Source organism: Dermacentor silvarum, chromosome 6 (genome assembly GCF_013339745.2).
Source record: "Dermacentor silvarum isolate Dsil-2018 chromosome 6, BIME_Dsil_1.4, whole genome shotgun sequence".
In the NCBI taxonomy this organism is placed as follows: Eukaryota; Metazoa; Arthropoda; class Arachnida; order Ixodida; family Ixodidae; genus Dermacentor; species Dermacentor silvarum.
This window is the reverse complement of record NC_051159.1, coordinates 174291399-174308875: the sequence shown is the minus strand read 5'-3', so window position 1 is coordinate 174308875 and position 17477 is coordinate 174291399. Positions and strand designations below refer to the sequence as shown.

General features: G+C 47.6%; 1 protein-coding gene across 1 annotated transcript in view; it reads right to left on the bottom strand.

Moving 5' to 3' along the window:
- Nucleotides 1-17477, bottom strand: part of LOC119456423 (lachesin-like) — a 41241-nt gene that overhangs the window by 17756 nt on the left and 6008 nt on the right. The gene's annotated exons all lie outside the window — the stretch shown is intronic.

The following is a 17477-nucleotide window of genomic DNA, read 5'->3' as shown; positions in this document are numbered from 1 at the left end:
GAATCTTTCTTGAAACACACTGCAGTGCTTTCCACAATAACATAGACCCATGATATAATGCATATGTCTTATGCAAAGTTTTGCAAAATTCGAAATATATGCTATACCCCACACTGCTTTTACATATTTTACATATCACTGTTATTACAACCACCATGTAAATTCAGACTTCGATATAATCAACACTAGCTGACATAACGAATTATCGGATATAAAGAAGTAAATCTAAAATTTGGTTGACCATGCTTTAATTCTATTGAGTATTCTACTGCTATAACGAAATCAAAAATGTGGGATCCGACACGGTATCGGTTACCGGTATAGCGGAGCAAATTCTTTGTTTGCACTTGCCTCAAAAAACATATCCTGGTTCCAAAAATGACAAATATACTTGCGCCAATAACCTGCATCAATCATCACCAAGAGTGTCAAATACAGTCGCCGACCAATTTCTCAGACGTATGGCATTTCGAACTGGTGCAATTATTCAGACTTCACCAATTTACACTGGCAAAGACCGAAATTTCAGACACCGCAAGGTGTTTCGGGCATGAAGAAAGTTGGGAATGAACAAGTGATGTACTCGCGATGTCGCAAACTAGGCGACCGTGAACAAAGTTGCCGCCATGTTGACTAGGCACGAAAGCGCAACTTGGGATGCCGACTCCCTATGAAGCGGCGCTGGTTAGGCTTAGTGGCATAGGCAGTGCGGCCGGTGTAGTGGCTGGTGACAAGCCGTCCCGAGATGATCGCGGCCAATATATTTGCACTCGTAGATCTTATTGGCGATCGGGCGTGATATCAGACGCACGGGAAAGTCTGGCGGCCTTATTATAGAGGAGTACGGATTCACGTGCGGTGCCCTCCGTGTCCAACCAAGCCACGCCGGCGCCGCACATACTTTTCGGACACTGAGGTAACGTTATACATGGATAGGCACTAGCTAATGTGGCCGTCAGGCTTGGCCGTGCGTCTGGTCTCACGCTCGATCGCCGATAAGGTCTATATGAGTGTGAATATATTGACGATGGGCATCTCGCGACTGCTCAAGCGGTTGCGCGGATCGTGCAGTTGCGTCTTCGCGGCGGTGCAGAGTGTGTATGTAATTTACTGTTGTTCCCACGCCTCGTATCGGCACGGCATGATGTCGATAGGTCATCAAAATCCAGAGGAGACCCTTTGCTGGACTTTTCGGAGGCACCCCGCTAGCGTTATCCATAGTCCTTGCAGCTATTTCTAACGCTGAAACCTGCATCTATGCATGCTTATAACGAATATCGGATATACTGTAAATATTTTCATGGCCGGTGCAACTTCGTGAAAATGAAGTTCGACTGTACCATGTTCTAGCTGCACATACACAGACTCTGTTGAAAAATTTGAAGCCACATCGTGAGTGATTACATTTTTCACCATTCCTTGAGTTCCTCCAAGATGTCTGGTTCAAGAGACTAAGAAGCACTGTCACTCCCAATCTCAGAAGCTTTGGAGAAAAGGTCTAGCTATGTGCACCGGTTTCAAATTTATGGTAACGGTTGAACCTGCAGCTGCGTGTGTACCATGATGTGCACTTGGCACTTGGCGAGGCAACAAGCAGGAAGACATTACAACTATTGAGCTGCATCATCACCCTCAAACGAAAATGTGCAACGTAGCAGAGAAGCAAAGTTGTGCGCATAGCTGGACCAAGGCCAAAGACACTCGCGTGCACAAACAAAAATGCACAATTTCCAATTTACCATGTCTGTATGTCGATCTCTCGGTCTCGCACGTTGTTTGAGCTATGCAGCAGAACTCCACTTTAGTTTCTCAATATGTACCTCCCAACGCGACCTTGTAACATAAGAGATCCAATTAAGGCTCTCGCCTTAAAAATAGTTGTCTAATAGATATGACCTAGCGTGCACGTAAAAGTTGCAGAAGTATTCAAAGGTGAATCAGCAGCGATCTGCTGCGAAATTAAACACGGTTCTTCACCATTCCAGGTCTCAGTCATCGCGAAGTGTGACCAAGAGTATAACAGATAAAGCCTCCGTCAGTTTTATTCCTTTATTTCTGTCATGTTTTTTTGTTTTTTGTCATAACACACAAAAACGAAGCACTAGCGATATCGGTATATACGCCTACGGAACGCGCATACACATATACGAGCGGCATCCAAAGATACAAGAAGCGAAAAAAAAAAAAAAATGCCCGAATAACCATTGCGGTGATGTACTATGAACAAAGGACGCGAGAGTTGCGCGATCCTGGTTTCTTTTGTTCGCCCAGAGAACGAAGCGAGTGTGATCGACCTCGCCGTCACGACGCTCGCAAGACCACCTCCACTGCCAGCGGGCGCCATACAGCTCGCTGGTTCTACTAAACCAGCACACCATAACACACGGACCAATCGATGGCCCTACGCGCTGCGAGAATAAGAAATAAATAAGGAAGACGACCAAAGCATACAACAGCGAACCACGGTGTACCACGGTGGGAGCATGACTCAGTCGAGACCACCAAGCGAGGCGCCATCGCCGGGGCCGCACACAGCCTTCGCTTGGGAATAGGTGTAAAATTGGCGTCCCCCCTCACCGCCGACACGCGCCCGTGACGCGCACGGTGATTTGGATGCGCGACGGAACGTCGAAACATGCCGAACGAGCAACGGACGCTGCCCATCGCCGCCGTCGGCGGTGGGCCGCCGGCCGAAGATCGTGCCCTCTTCTCTCCCCGCCACTGCGAACTCCCGCTTCGGTTGTTTGTTATACGGTCGCTGCGGCGAACAAAGAAACTGCATGCCGTATGTGTGCAAACGCGCATACAGTATATAAAAAAGGAAATCATTACGAAAAAACGAGGTCGAGGTACGTCAGCTGGCAGAGAAGTTTCAGGCACGGGCGAGACTGCAGACTGACTATGCAGCCATATGCGTTCAGCGTATTCGCGTGAAAAAGACCGCTGAATGTAACCAGATAATAATAAACCTAAGGACATGCAGTCAAGTAATTGGGCGCTTAAGGTGAGCCAGCAAAGCGGATTAGGTAGCGGATGTTGACCTGGGCCACACGGCCACACTCAGGATTCCTTCGTAGGGGAGGGCGAAGTTGCGGGGGCGACGGCGGCCAGTTTGAAATATTTATATCGACTTCGCGCGTGAATCAAGCACGTCACGGACATACATTAATATCTTAAATTAGTTTTACTTCAAAAAAAAAAAACTTTCTTGGATGCCCGAAATTTAAATCCTGGTTAAGGCAAACAATAAAAGTTTGATATATATAATCGAGGGCAAGGTGTCGCCAGATCCGGAAAAGTACGACAAAAATAGGGCGGTTGAAGCACAAGTGAAATGATTTGAATAAATATAATAACAATAATGTTTAAGCTTGCGATACAAGTTTGGGGTATAAAATTGTTGCCAGCTTTTTTTTGAAATAAGTAGCGTGGAGCAGAGATGTCGCCGGAGCGATATATTTCCGAAGGGGAGGGGGGGGGGGGGGGGGGTGAGTTCAAAGACCCCCTTGGTTACGGCCCTGTGTTAACCAATGGGAATACATAATGTATTCCACTTATCTGGTGACGCACGTTGCACGTGCACGCAACATACTTAGCAACAAAATAGATGTATAAATTTTTTGAAAGGAAGGCCTTTCAGCCCATTTTTGGCGCTTTGAGTACAGCGTCACAAGATGCCCCCACCTGCGCTGCACACGGACGTTATTTACGGTTTGCGTCAAAGCTCCTTGCTGGAAGGCTTAATCCATCCAAGATAAGAAGACTCTGGTCTCCGTTATGATGAAATTGAAATGCAGCAACTTCGCTGTAAACGCCCCTGTCGGATAACTGACACTGGTCGAGGCAATAGCAGATCTCCGAGTGGGTAGCCTTCTTCCCTTCTTAATCGTCATGCAATATTATATTTGCTTCTATCTCCATTGTCAGAACATTTTCTAAAGAAAATATTGCGGCACAACGCTTCCTGAACGGCGGTTTGCAAATCCCAGCATGAAACAAATTTCCGACAGTTACTGGTACGTGTTTCTAATACACGGCGCAATTCTGGCTCGCTGACGTAGGCCGGTATACTATTATTTCGGGAGAACAAGCCACAGACCTTGAACAACAACGAAAATTTTGTAAGAGCACACACGGCGCGGGCGGCCGCGTGCCAGCTGCTCAACGATGCGACCACCAATTGAGGCATCGAGGTCTGCGGGCGAAGCTGAGAACGTACTGGTACGTGCATTAAATACTATATGCATTGCTGTGTGAAATGAGCAATATGCGTGACTCAGTGCTCCACAATGAAGAATGCGCGTTCGTGTTATAGTCAAGCGCATTACAAGTGAAACAGCCGTCAAACAGTCGAAGCGAAAATCTGGTGTCAGTCTGCTGTGACGCGTTTGCATATCTATCGCGGCAGAAAGCGACCCAGGTTGGGACACCGAGACGGTTATATATATACGATTCGTGGTCATGCACGCGTGCCTGGCGTGTCTTTCACCTGCGAGGCGCAAGCGTGTTCCGTAGCTTCTTTATTATTTTACGTTTGTGTGGCACTGGCTTGCAACACCTGCAAGCCTCAATGTGCCCATGTGTGGTATGCGCGCAGAGGCTGTGGACGAGTACATGTACTCGCATAGGCGGCGGAACGTCCAAGCACGCTACATATTCGCCGCTATATTCGCCGCTAATGATTACGGGCGTGCTTGCAACCAACCGCTGTCGTCGCTGAGGTATCGCCGTTGTGCGACATAATGCGGATGCGGGTAGGACATCGACACACTTGTTTTGCTCCATGTGCAACAACTACAAAAAAAAAAAAAAAAAAAAAGCAAAAAGCGCGCGGTGCCCTAAGGTATACAGACCGGGACCGGGCATAACAACATAAGAAAGAAAGAAAGAAAGAAAGAAAGAAAGAAAGAAAGAAAGAAAGAAAGAAAGAAAGGTAAAAAAAAAAAGGAAGCTACACCTTACGTGAATCTGAGCCCTGAAACCAAACACATGCGACGAACGCAAACACTCTGTTTTCGCTCGCCCTCGAAGACAGTACGTACGTTGTAGGCAGTCACTTTAGAGAAGTCCGTTTCCAGCGTATAACAGCTAGCTAGCCAGAGCGCTGAAGTTTTGGCGGAACGCTGTTTTACTACTTGCTTATTAAGCATGGTACGTGAGACTGGGCAAATTGAAACTTACTTTGCCTAAATGAAGACAAGTTCGCAGGCTGCCTATGACGAAACACTTATTTAATGACTGGAAACTATTGCGCGGTAGTGATCTTGTCCATGCGCTCTCATTCATTGGTGCGTCCGCGGAGCAACTGCGGTTCTCATGCAGCGAATCATTATTCGGAAGAGTCGCCACTTGCATCGGTATTTGTCCGTGTAGACTGCAACTGTTATGCGTCAGAATGTTGGAACAGAAACTAGTATTTGGCAACTTCGAATACAGAATTCTCGAACAGAATAAGAATTGGGTAGCAAATACTACTCGATTCGTATTCGAAATTTAGAATATGCGGACACCCCGTATTATTACAGAACATTATTTACTGGTGATTAGGTTGTGTGGTGATATTAGGCGTACGATGGTGATGAGGCGTGGATGAGATGCAAGCGTACGACAGAATCAGTCTATTCAAGACAGGATCATAGAAATGCAGCGCTCAAGGACACGACAAAATAGTAATGAGCACACAGAGAGTAATAAAACGAAGGACAACAACAACGAGATGCAACAAGATAAACAGCAATATAGAAAATACCAGTGTATGTTCCTCCTTATCTTGTCCCGTATTTTATCTCTGCGTTTCTGTGATCATGGACAAACTAGCCCACCAGTCAATTCAAGACAGGAGTAGCCACTTGGAGTTTACTATAATTCTTCGTTCTGCAGTGGAACTCATAGGCTGATGATGATGGCACAGTTACAGTGCCTGTAAACCCGCAACATGCGCAACGGCAGCAGCGCTATCTACGAGGAAGCGCGTGGGCATACGATGCCTACGAAACAACAGAATCAGTGTTTGAAGAGAGGATACCACAGTTTCAGCGGCATCCAATGGCTGTCAGCACTGACGCCGCATCCTCCTCCAAGATTAGCAAATAAAGTAGGTCCACTACGCCGCGCTATATAAGTATACAGCGGCGCAACGTTCAACCCTGGCGGCGGCACCGCCAAGGATTAGGAAGGACGCACGAGCGGAAAGCTTAAAAAAAAAATAAATAAAAAATAACGCCTCAGTCAGCGCTCCGCTAGTACAGAGAACACCTGTAACAAGCCAGCCGTTCTGTTAGCGCACATTCCAGGATAAATGTAGAGGGACGTCAGCATAACGTACCGGTCACCGTCACATCACGCTACAGCGAGTAAGCTATAGCTGTTGTGCGTTCGCATGCGCGCGCGCGTGTCCTGAAACGAACACTACAGAGAATGCCATGAAACCATGCACAGTCAGCGTATAGGCACTATATGGTGTACAGGAATGAAAAGGCCACCGTCCGCGAGAACGCTTCGCAAACGCGCACAATCTGTCTATAAATATCTCTTTCGTTGTCCTTTTACTACATCCTTAAAAGAATATGACGTGACAATGTGCAAGTCATTCAGAACGCCTCCGAAATACGCGAGAGATCAAAGGGAAAAAAATATCATTTACTTCACTGCTTGTAAACGAAAAGAGAAAGGTACAAAGGTTGTGCATATGTATGGAGAGGGTAGCCAGACTGCAACAAAAATTGAAGGTATACAAAGAAACGGCACAGAGAAACAACGCCGCGAAGATTAAATGTTGAACTCCTGAATTCTTATCTGCTGGATGACTTGTGTCTCTCCGCGGGACCGTGCAGTCGGGCTGGAGTCAAAGACCCCTCGCTGTAATTCGGTACGGCAAAGCGGGCTACCATGAGGGAGAACGGCCGTGGAACGACCTCAATGGGCGATCACGAGGTAACAATAGACCGGGATTCACCAAGAAGATTCATTGCTATAGAAGCTGGGGAGAAGAACGGTATAGATGATGCCCCACGAGGGCACGAGGTGCTGGATCCACGCAGCAGAGTATATCATCTCGTTGTTCCCATCAGGGTTGGGCAATGGCGTATTGCGAGGACCGTGACGCCTTCAACCCTCCTGCCCAGAAAGGAATCTACCATCGTAGCTTACAGAACGGTAGTAGGCGAGCGGTCATCATGAAGAAAATGGCGCGGAAACTGGACAAGAAAAAAAAATGGACGAAGCGCTCACAACGCTTAGAGGGACCCTAAAGGGACACTGCTGAAGAGCAATACAAAATCGGCTTATACTAGTAAAGCACTATTTCAAAACTCTGTCTCCATTAACTTGTTGAAAAAAGGGTTGATTACTACTGGAGAAAATTAAGGCCTATAAATGTCCTAATTTCGCGCCGAAAAGTCGGCACCGTACGTCAGTGTGACGTCATAAGTTTCAAAGAATTCTCTCGTATTTGGGCCAGTTATGCGCATGAAAAGTTATCGAAACTTCCTAGGTTCACTTTTGGGTTCCCTTGGCACGCAATTTAGTCCTTTAAGGATAAACAGTTAACTAGACCTGAACAGACGCTGTCAAAACATGTGACGTCACGGCGAGCAGTAACGTCAGGGAGGGGTTTCTACTCGTCTTGTTTTTGCATGTCGTCTGGTTTACCAAGCCTACTGTCACGGTAAGGGTGGCTGCTCTGCTGTTTTGAAAGCGGCGATTTGCGAACAGAGCTAAATATTCCTATTTAGTGTCCCTTTAAGTCATATTTAACTGATTACATTGCGACCCTGAAACGGTTACTAGATTATTGTTACCGAAAACTGTATAAAACTGTAATATTTCTTTACGTATATAGGAAAATGCACCCGTAATTCAAATTCCCAATAAACAACCAATCGACATTTCACCAAGAAGTAGACGATGCTTTTTTTTTTTTTTTCCTCCAACGGCACGATCTTTTTCTTTAATACTATTCAACCGGAAGAAATGGAATGAACGGAACTACCTCGGTATCTCAACCATCAATATCTATGTTTGGTAGCAGCCTTCGGAGGGGGATAATGAAGGAAATGAATAGACCTATGTCTGCAATTTCAGGCCCGATCCACTCCCACCCAGTCTCCAGCAGGTGCGGAAAACGCGCCACTGTGAAACCTGTTTTCCCTGCAGGCCACGAAAACCGTTAAGAGCTCTCCTTTTTCTATCACTGGGTAATTTCTGAAGCTATATACGCTTCCTTTCGGCTAACGCAGTCTTATGAGAGCCAGCGCGCCCTTAGTCGAATGAGGCACCGCGAGTAGGGCTTGGCACTCTCGCCGGCAGGTGGCGAAATGAGCAGGGACCTTAACGCGCACGTACGACCGCCATCTGGAGCAACCGTGCACTGGTCGTCTCGAAAACAGCTGCACTGCGCGCCACAGAGTGAGCGCGTTAACCTCCTCGCCCAGGGAGTAAGTAAAAAATTATGGGAGGAACTGTATGCCTATTACATGCATACAGCGGAGGCGCGCAGTGCGCTGCGCCTCACGAATCGAGCGCAAGGGGTCGGCCAAAAATGGAACGCGATCGTCGCAGAGCGCAGTGGCGCGCACAACATGCGCTGTCACGTGGCTTCTGCGATGAGGCATAGAGATCGTCAAGTAAACAGTTGGTTCGTTAATGGCCATGTGGCAGGTTAAAACGCAATTTGGACCGCGCCAGCCACCCCTATACCGACAGTCTCTCGAGCAAGAAGTGGCCGCCTTGACTTTGACTTCGAATTAAAGAAAAAGCAATTAAAGACAGTCTGACATGATTTTTATGGCTGTACAGGGCAACTACCGTCAAGTACTGTTCACATGATACCATGCACTACACCTAAACGAAATTTAAGCTGTTATGGAGCGACATAAAGAGAAATACGTAGCAGTGATGATGTTGATGCCAATTTAAATAACCAGCTATTTAAGATTTTTAACGCTGTCGAAACCAAAGAACGTCGCTTGAAATATGCGTGGAGCGCGAAGCAGTGTGCGCGCAAGAGTGCATACGTGTGGTTTCGGTGCAATGTAATGTTATAAATGCGCATAGTTGAAGTTTCAAGCTGGGCACCAACTTTGCTGCTTCGTATATTTGTTGGACAGGGAGAGGCCTTCGTCCTGCACTGGGCATACATATAGACTGATGATATTTGTTGGCTAACAACTAACACACTACATTTTTTTTAATTCTTTTGTTTACTCCCATAAGGTTCTACCCATTTCTAAGTGCTGAAGGAATCGTCCATTCGTGCAAAACATATCATCACGGATACTCGATTAAGTCGGAACATGGGCCGCGCATATACGTATAAGGACACGGCTCATCTGATGACGTGCCATCACGCGCGGCTGTCATATGCGATTCCTTTGGAATGGGGCGCGACGAAAATTAGGGCCCGGTGTCACGTGACCCCGCGCCAACCGGATCTGAATCATGGGGCACGAACTACGGGACATCCGATGTTTTGCGAAAGCAAGAAAGAAGCAAGAAACGAACAAAGCGGTAGAAACGAGTGAGAGGCGGCTATTGCAGGCTATAAAACGTGGCGGACGCAGTTAGAAATATGTGGGGGTAACGGTGAGGTATAGCAAAAGAGGAAAAAAAAAAATGTTAAAGCGGTAGAAACGGCATGCCCTACGTTGTTGTATGGTATATGTCGGCTTCTTTTGTCAGTATATAAATATATTCTTTTTCTCCGCAGGCTCGCAGGTGCGATCGAGCGCACCTATATGACGGAAACGGGAAGCCCGACACATGTGCGAGAGCTCTACGTCTACCCATGAGCGTTTTTTCTCGGGTCTTTATTCTTAATTGCTCCAAGCGAGAGATGTTCGCAAAAACCTGCTTTCACTCAAGCCCGTTTATGGCAAGTGGCTAAGCAAATCTGCGATGTCCACTCACATACTTATAGCGCTGAATCCGTGGCCGAACATACCAACTCGTGAAGCAGTGAAAAAAAAAAAAAAAAAGTGCGGGGCACATGAACAGAAAAATGTGCCGGGAAATCCAAGTTATGCCTGTTGGTGCGACATGTTCAGGCTTAGCCAGCAAGAGGAGCACTCGTATTATTTGTGCGTGCGCTTCCTGTGTCCTTTATTATGCAATAAATAAATAAATAAATAAATAAATAAATAAATAAATAAATAAATAAATAAGAAACGGTGAAGGGATGACCTACAATGTTCTCGGTTCCAGAGAAAGAACCACAGTCGACCTCATTAATTAATAATGTCTCTAAAAATATATCTGAGCATTCATGAATTGTTTGATCAAGCAGTGTTCTCTTTTCCTACCATTCTGGTTATCATTAGTTCCCGATGGTTAAGCATTCACCCCGTTTATGTGTGAAACACAGCTTAGCAATGAGGAAGCTTAATGTCGCTGTGAAAGGCCAGTGCACTCCACATGGTAGATCGCGTCTGTGTGAATAACCTCGTATTTTCTTTAACACGGCGCAACAAAACATTTTTGTTTGTGTGTGTGTTTAGTGTAAAGGTAGTAATTAAGGGGGGGGGGGGGGGGCGAACAATCTGCGCATCAACTATGGACTTCTATCAACTAGCCCTCTTCACTTGCTAACTTACAAACTTTACGAACTCACGAATGCTCGGCTGATGGCGATGGCGTTAGGTGCGTGACTGAGCCAGTAATGAATGGGATCATTGTCCATAAATTCGGGGCTCTCCCTTCCCGTACTGGTTTTTAGGCGCACGACTCGAACTTCAACGAAGAAAGGGTGTCGCAGGAGGGTTGCACAGAATAGGATGAGCGCAGCGTCCGGACGTTACTGTCGCTCGAAAACGCCGCTTATACGGTCACGACTCGATGCCATATTTGAGCGCGTTCTAGCAACAATGGCACGCCATTAGAGGAGCGCGCAAGAGCCTCGGCAACGGAGCTTTAAAACTCGCTCGGCTTCGCTGAGCCGGGTGGAAAGACTAGACAAAGAATGAAAACGAAGAATACGAAGAACCCCGTCCATCCGTCCGTCCTCTGTTCCCGGGACCTACACGCTGCCGGCGAAAAACAGGCATTGATATCACGCCGTCACACACAAGCAGGGGAAAAGCGCGAGCTCCCGCTATTGTGCCGGCTTGGATTATGGCGATCACCATTATGAGCGCCCCTTACTCCCTCCCCCTCTCACACGACTCGACCGCCACCCCCCTCGGGGACCCCTTCTCTTCGCTCCGAGCGTCAAAGGAAACGTCCCCATGCCACGCTGTTCAGTGGCAGCAGCGGCAGGCATCACAATCCGGACGACCAAACTGTTCTTCCCTCACGTTTCCTCCTACTGCTTCTCTTTCCCTTGCTTCACGCAAAGCGTGCATTCCCCGCCGCTCACGCAGCTCCGACGAGCCAGCCAAAAGAAAGCTCCGACGGAGGGCGCGGAGCTGGAACCGGTGCCTAGAGAGAAGAAAAGCCCGTAGCCGGAGGAAAAGGTGAGCGGCCCGGTGGGAGGAGGCCCCACCCGGCAGAGAAGAGAGTGTGTGGCAGAAGGCGAGCGGAGAGGGAGATCGTTCGGTTCTTCTCCACAGTGGTGCTTCGAGTGGGAGGAATAGAGAAACCGAAGGTCGTCCGACCTTTCTTCACAAACGCCATCACCGCCGCCGCCGCCACACTGGCTTGCTTCCTTCCTTCCGGGCGCGCTTCGAGACACCGCTCATCATGCCTCCGGAATTTCGGGGCGTTGCCGCCGCGCACGCGCTGGTGCTGCGACGAACCGGTGAAGCAGCCGCCTCTTTTACTACTGCTCCTTGTTTACTAAAATTCGCGCCCGACGAGTTATCTGCATAAAATGTGCGTTGCTCGAGACAGCGCGCTTGGCGCATGCACCACTCGCACGTCCGGATGCAGTGGTCGTCGAGGACAAAAAAAAAAAAAAAAAGCAGGAAAAAAAGGGGAAAAAATAAAACGGCAAATGTTAGGCGCATGTGAGTGCACACAGCAACAAGTTGGTCGACGACGTGTGGCGAGCGGAAACGTGGCATCAGGCAATCACCTGGCGGGGCGGGACAACCTTGATGCGCGGTGCAGTGTGGGCTGGTTGCGGGAGATGAGAAGCGCAGAAGATGCACTTGGATGGACAACGGGTCCGGCAGCGCGTCCATTATGCGACGGTAGCCGATACACTATGGGTGTGCTGTAATAGACGGCCCCTTTTGTTCCAACTGTCCCTTTTAATGTCCTCTATCCCACACTAATATTTTTTTTTCTCAACACAGAGTCAGCTGGTGACAGCTAAACGACGAAGATGTGCCACTTCGCGTCGCCGAGCCAAGCTTAGGTGCTGTTCCGCGACTTCTGCCAAATGTTAGCAAGTATTGTCACTACGAAACCTAGTAGGTTTTTACTCAGACTAATTACTGGGAATATTATCACGTTCGAGATATCTGCAAATAAAAGGTTTGATCTTCACTGCGCTTGTTCCAGTACAAAGTCAACTTCTGAATCTTCTGTTCGCGCTATTCTTTACTACGTACAAGGTACAAAGTATGTATGCGCCCAGTTTTCACTTCTCAACTCCTCGAGACAGACATTCTGGCATGGTCCCTTTGTGTGCGTTGGTTCAGTTGCTCACGATGCTAGTGGCCAATGCTCATTATTTGAATGAACTCGCAGGTGGCTGCCCCTCATCGAGAATATACCGGTTGACCCAGATTAAACGTCGTGCCAAGGATTGTAGGTCTACTTCGTATGTTTATTTAGTTTACCACCATATCATACAAACGCATTAAAAAAAAAAAAAAAAAAAAGAGGCCGACACGCCTCAAATGCTTTCCAAAGCAACGACCAGGGGCTGCTGCATGCAGGTGCGAGAAAAGATTGACGAAGAAGGGACTGCTAATAAACGATATGGGCGTTCGACCCCCATGCAATTACGACCCCATCCTACGAGATGTATGAAGTTTTAAAGACATTATAACGGCGTCCCAAAAACTGTGAGAGAAGCAGATATTTGAGTAAAAGTTTATCAGAAAAGATCCGTATAGTGTGTCCGCGTTTGACAAAACGCGAGAATCACATGGCCAAAGAGGGAATGGATGCCTGTGGCATTTAAGGTATTTGACAAGCAATTAACCTTCATCTAACATAAATGCCGGAAGTTCCTGGTCGGTAACGCAACACGATAACACATTCAAAATGGCGAATAAGAATTTACTGGACAGTTTCAGTTTCGCCATGTTCTATACTAACATCGACCAAATCAAGAATGATTCAGGGGATTGACTCGGTGACGAGCTCTTCCATGCTAAACTGAAGAGCCCCGAAGGCTTCAAAGCAACTTTTTCGCTGCTGGTATACGGTGCTCAGCGGAAGCCGACGACGGGGCATTGGGCAAAGAAAGATAAAACAATCTTCTTTCTGGGGTTTTACGTGCCAAAACCACTTCTGATTATGAGGCACGCCGTAGTGGAGGGCTCAGGATTAATTTTGACCACCTGGGGTTCTTTAACGTGCACTACAACGCAAGCACACGGGCGTTTTTGCATTTCACCTCCATCGAAATGCGGCCGCCGCGGCCGGGATTCGATCCTGCGACCTCGTGCTCAGCAGCCGCAACGCCTTAGCTGACTGATCCACCACGGCGGGTAAAGATAAAACAAACCTCCTAAACTGTGCGATAAGTCGGCTCACTCCAAGCTGCTCGCAAGTTAGCTAGGCGGAGCAGTGACCCATGGTATAGCAACGACACTTCTAGCAGTGGCTCTCGCGCCTGATAAGTATGGTCGTGCGAAAAAAGGAGTGAACGATTTCACTTATCCGCCGCTTCACCGCTATATACCGTCAGCAAAACACTACACTGACAACTTGCCCCGCGATTATTCACCTTTTTCTCGTCTGTCAAGAAAAGGTCATGCTAACAGTCTTTCTGCAAGTGCGCTAAGTATGGCTGAATATGCCCTGCAAGTTCATTCGCACTCGTTAAAATGTATAATGGCGCGCCTGTCGCATGCTGGTGACGTCACGTTCAACAGCTTTTCTATGTTCTTAATATACTCTACTCTCCCTCTCTCTCTCTGTCGCAATTTTTTTTTTTATTCATTTCCCCGGTTTGGAGTTTGTTATTTGGTGCTTTGGTGTTTTAAGCTGGGGGAGCGTTTCCCTGTTTTGTTGGTTATGACAAGACGAGATACGGCGTAGTGTACCATATCCCACGGTTTTAAACCTCCTGCTTCCTCCCCTCGCAATTTCCCATAAAGATGGACGCAAGCGGGGACACGAAGCACGTGACCAATCATTCATCGAGACAGCCCGGTCGCCTCGCATTCGCGCCCGCCACACAAAGCGGGAGTCCGCGCCGTCGCCGTACTAACAACGGTCTCCAACGCTTCCTCCCGTCGCGCTGCCATCCGCGCTGGGCTCATTACCTCCCTCCCCCGGCGAAAAAAAAAGAAAAGAAAAGAGAAATAGAAATTGGCGAGCGCAGTCACGACCTGTGGCGTACAAGCGAGATCACACAGTGCGCGTATATACTGAGGGTTGTTGACTCGTGCCTCCTCTACAGCTACGCTAACGCCAATGCGTTCGCGTCTGCGAGCGCGCACGACACAACCGTGACCGAATGATGCAGCTTCGCGTTGCCCGACGAAAAGTTAGGAAGGCTGCTAGAAGTCTCAACAGAGCGGACAGGCCTGTGACAGGGTGACTTTTAAATGGTTAGCATTAATGCCGCACAGCACGAGTCCCGTATAGCTCCTTGTAGAACTGGTTACAAATTTTCTTCAAGCTGTCGCTCGTCTAGTTGGAAGTGTCGATCTCCTGTCGCACGCTTAGCGGCTTGCTGTCACAGGGCGGCCGATGACGTGTGTCGCCAACATCATAGGCGTTGCGGCGTACATAATCTATTCATACAGGCAGGAGAAATTCATGAAATGTCTCGAGGAAGGCACTGACAGGACAGTATTTATTCGTTGCATCTGCATATTTCACGCGCATCAAGAAAATTGTGAGGCTAGATGCACGTATACAAACTAGCCAGCTGAGCACTATATGGCGGAGTGACATGGCTGCCGAACATCCGTTTTGAGAGATTTGCAAACTAAATGCCCGTGAAACTGCGCAGTATTATTTATTACTTTTATGTAAAATACAAGAGGGCATGCAGAATGACAGCTTCAGAGCTCCGCTACAGATATGACAGGGGCGATATCATATTCAAAAAATATTCGCTGAGATACGGCAGCAAGTTGTTATGAACGGCTGCTCAGAACGCGAGTAATTTTGACAGATGACTACTTATGTTTTAACATGCACGTAAGTAAGAACCGGGACTTCCGAGATCGAAACGGCGCACCGGTGCGATCTCAGAGGGCACGGTAAAAGCTAACCCACTGCGAAAAGATGGAGAGACGGCACAAGGCGATCATGGAAAGACAGCCGGAGACGGTGGTCCCTGTCAATTTTCTCCCCTCTCCTTGTTCAGCACAACACGTAAGCTCAAGAGAGGGCTGCTGCTGCTGACTGAGATATGAATTCCCACCTCAGGTCGCTTGAAATGTTACCCGTACCTTAATATTTATTATATGCATTTAATTATAAATTAATTTGCCGTAATTAAGGGTAAGGCAATTAGTGGTGACGGTCGCGTTTGCCGAAAACTAAAAAAAAACGACAGAAAATGCAACAGGTTTCGAACAACACTTGCCGCCAGTTATATCGGGTCTGCCTGGTGTGGGTTTTATGCGATTTATTAAATTTTGTTTGAGTGCGGAGCGAAAGGCGGCCGCGGCTGCTGGGTACTACATTGACAGATTATTGCGCGCAGCCCCCGCGAAACTGTCACCAGTCACAGGCGCCCGCTGACAGATCACTCGCCGCAACTGCAGACGTGCTTGAAATATAACTGTTGAGTATATACTTCCTCACAACCATCGAGCACGTGCAATCAATATTGCGCCACACATGCTGGCTCACCCCACAGCGAATTACACGAAAACATTTCCGCTAGCTTACGAATGGTTCCTGTACAAGGGCGAGAAACAAGACGTCGGAAGAGTGATTCATCAGCACTATCCAGCTGCCAACCCGCGGGGGGGTCTGCAGAGATATCTGCATCCGTCATGCCTAATTACGCTCCAGACAACGGGCACCATGCAAAGAAAGGGGCTCTAAGGGTGGAATATGTTACCGAAATACCTTCTCCAAACGAACACTTTTGCTGCAGCGCGAGAAGTAATTAACACGGACACAAGAAGGCACATATAAAAAACACAACACACAGCGCTTTTTTTACGTGTGCCTTCTTGTGTCCGTGTTACGTTTAGCGTTGCAGCAAAAGTGTTCCTGATGATTCATTAACACGCCCCCATCGCTAACCTTGTCGACTTCTCCAAAGGTCGCGAACGTCGTGTAAGTTGCGGGATCCAGTAGAACGACGATAGGCGAAACTAACGCGCCACACAAACACGTGCTCTCTCTCTCTCTCTTTTCAATTGCGATGCGCGAAACTACCGGCCGTGGTGGCTTAGTGTCTGTGGCGTTACACTGCTAAGAACACGGTCGCGGAAGAATATTCGCGACCTTGTGATCGGATGTCGCACGAGACGTCATCTATTACAGTTGCAGAACTATCAGTAAAAAATGATTTTGTCGACAAGCAAGACGGTGCGCGGAAGCTAGTGGGGGCTCTTGTCTAGGGGCTGGAGTCATTGAGCGTTTTTTCATAAATAAAGTTGTTGTTCTCCTGGCCGAATGTGCACACAGCAGCAAATTGGTAATTTTCTGTGACTCTAAAGCAGCCCTGGAGACACTAATGCATTATCGTTTTCAATGTAGCTGTTCATCATGCACTATCTTATTAAATTACTAAAACAATGAACTCTTTCGGCATATTGCAGTAGTACTAAATTACGGTGCATTTCAAGCCATATTGGTATAGTAGGTAATGAAGTAGCAGATAAACTTGATGCTGAAGCACATACTTTAGATCCACATTGACACATGTTGCCTTCTCGCCATCGGATGCTAAGGGTCTTATTTGCGGCCTGCTATACAAGTTATACGCGGGACGACAAGGTTTGATGATCGTGCAAAGTCGACGTTAATGTACAGCATTGACTCTGTGCTTCGCTTTGCTGTAAACCTCAAGGTAGCCCGCACACTACACGGGCTCCTACACAACTTCTGCAATCGAAGCAGCCTAAACAACTTACTGCTTGCAATGATTAAAGAGAAGGACACCATCTGAGTGCCCGGAATGCAGTACAACAGAAGCGTCTGTAGAGCACTGTCTTACTGAGTGTCACAATACGACCACCAGCGAGAGGTCTTTCGCAATTGCCTGGACAATTTTGGTAGGCACTCTTTCTTCCAATGTTAGCACGAGTTTCAAGTTAATTTCGAAATAGGTAACTTGGCATCAGCATGATCGCGATGCGCTCAAGTGTATCTCCATATGAATTAAAATTAAATTATGGGGTTTTACGTGCCAAAAGCCCCATCTCATTTAGAGGCACGCCGTAGTGGGG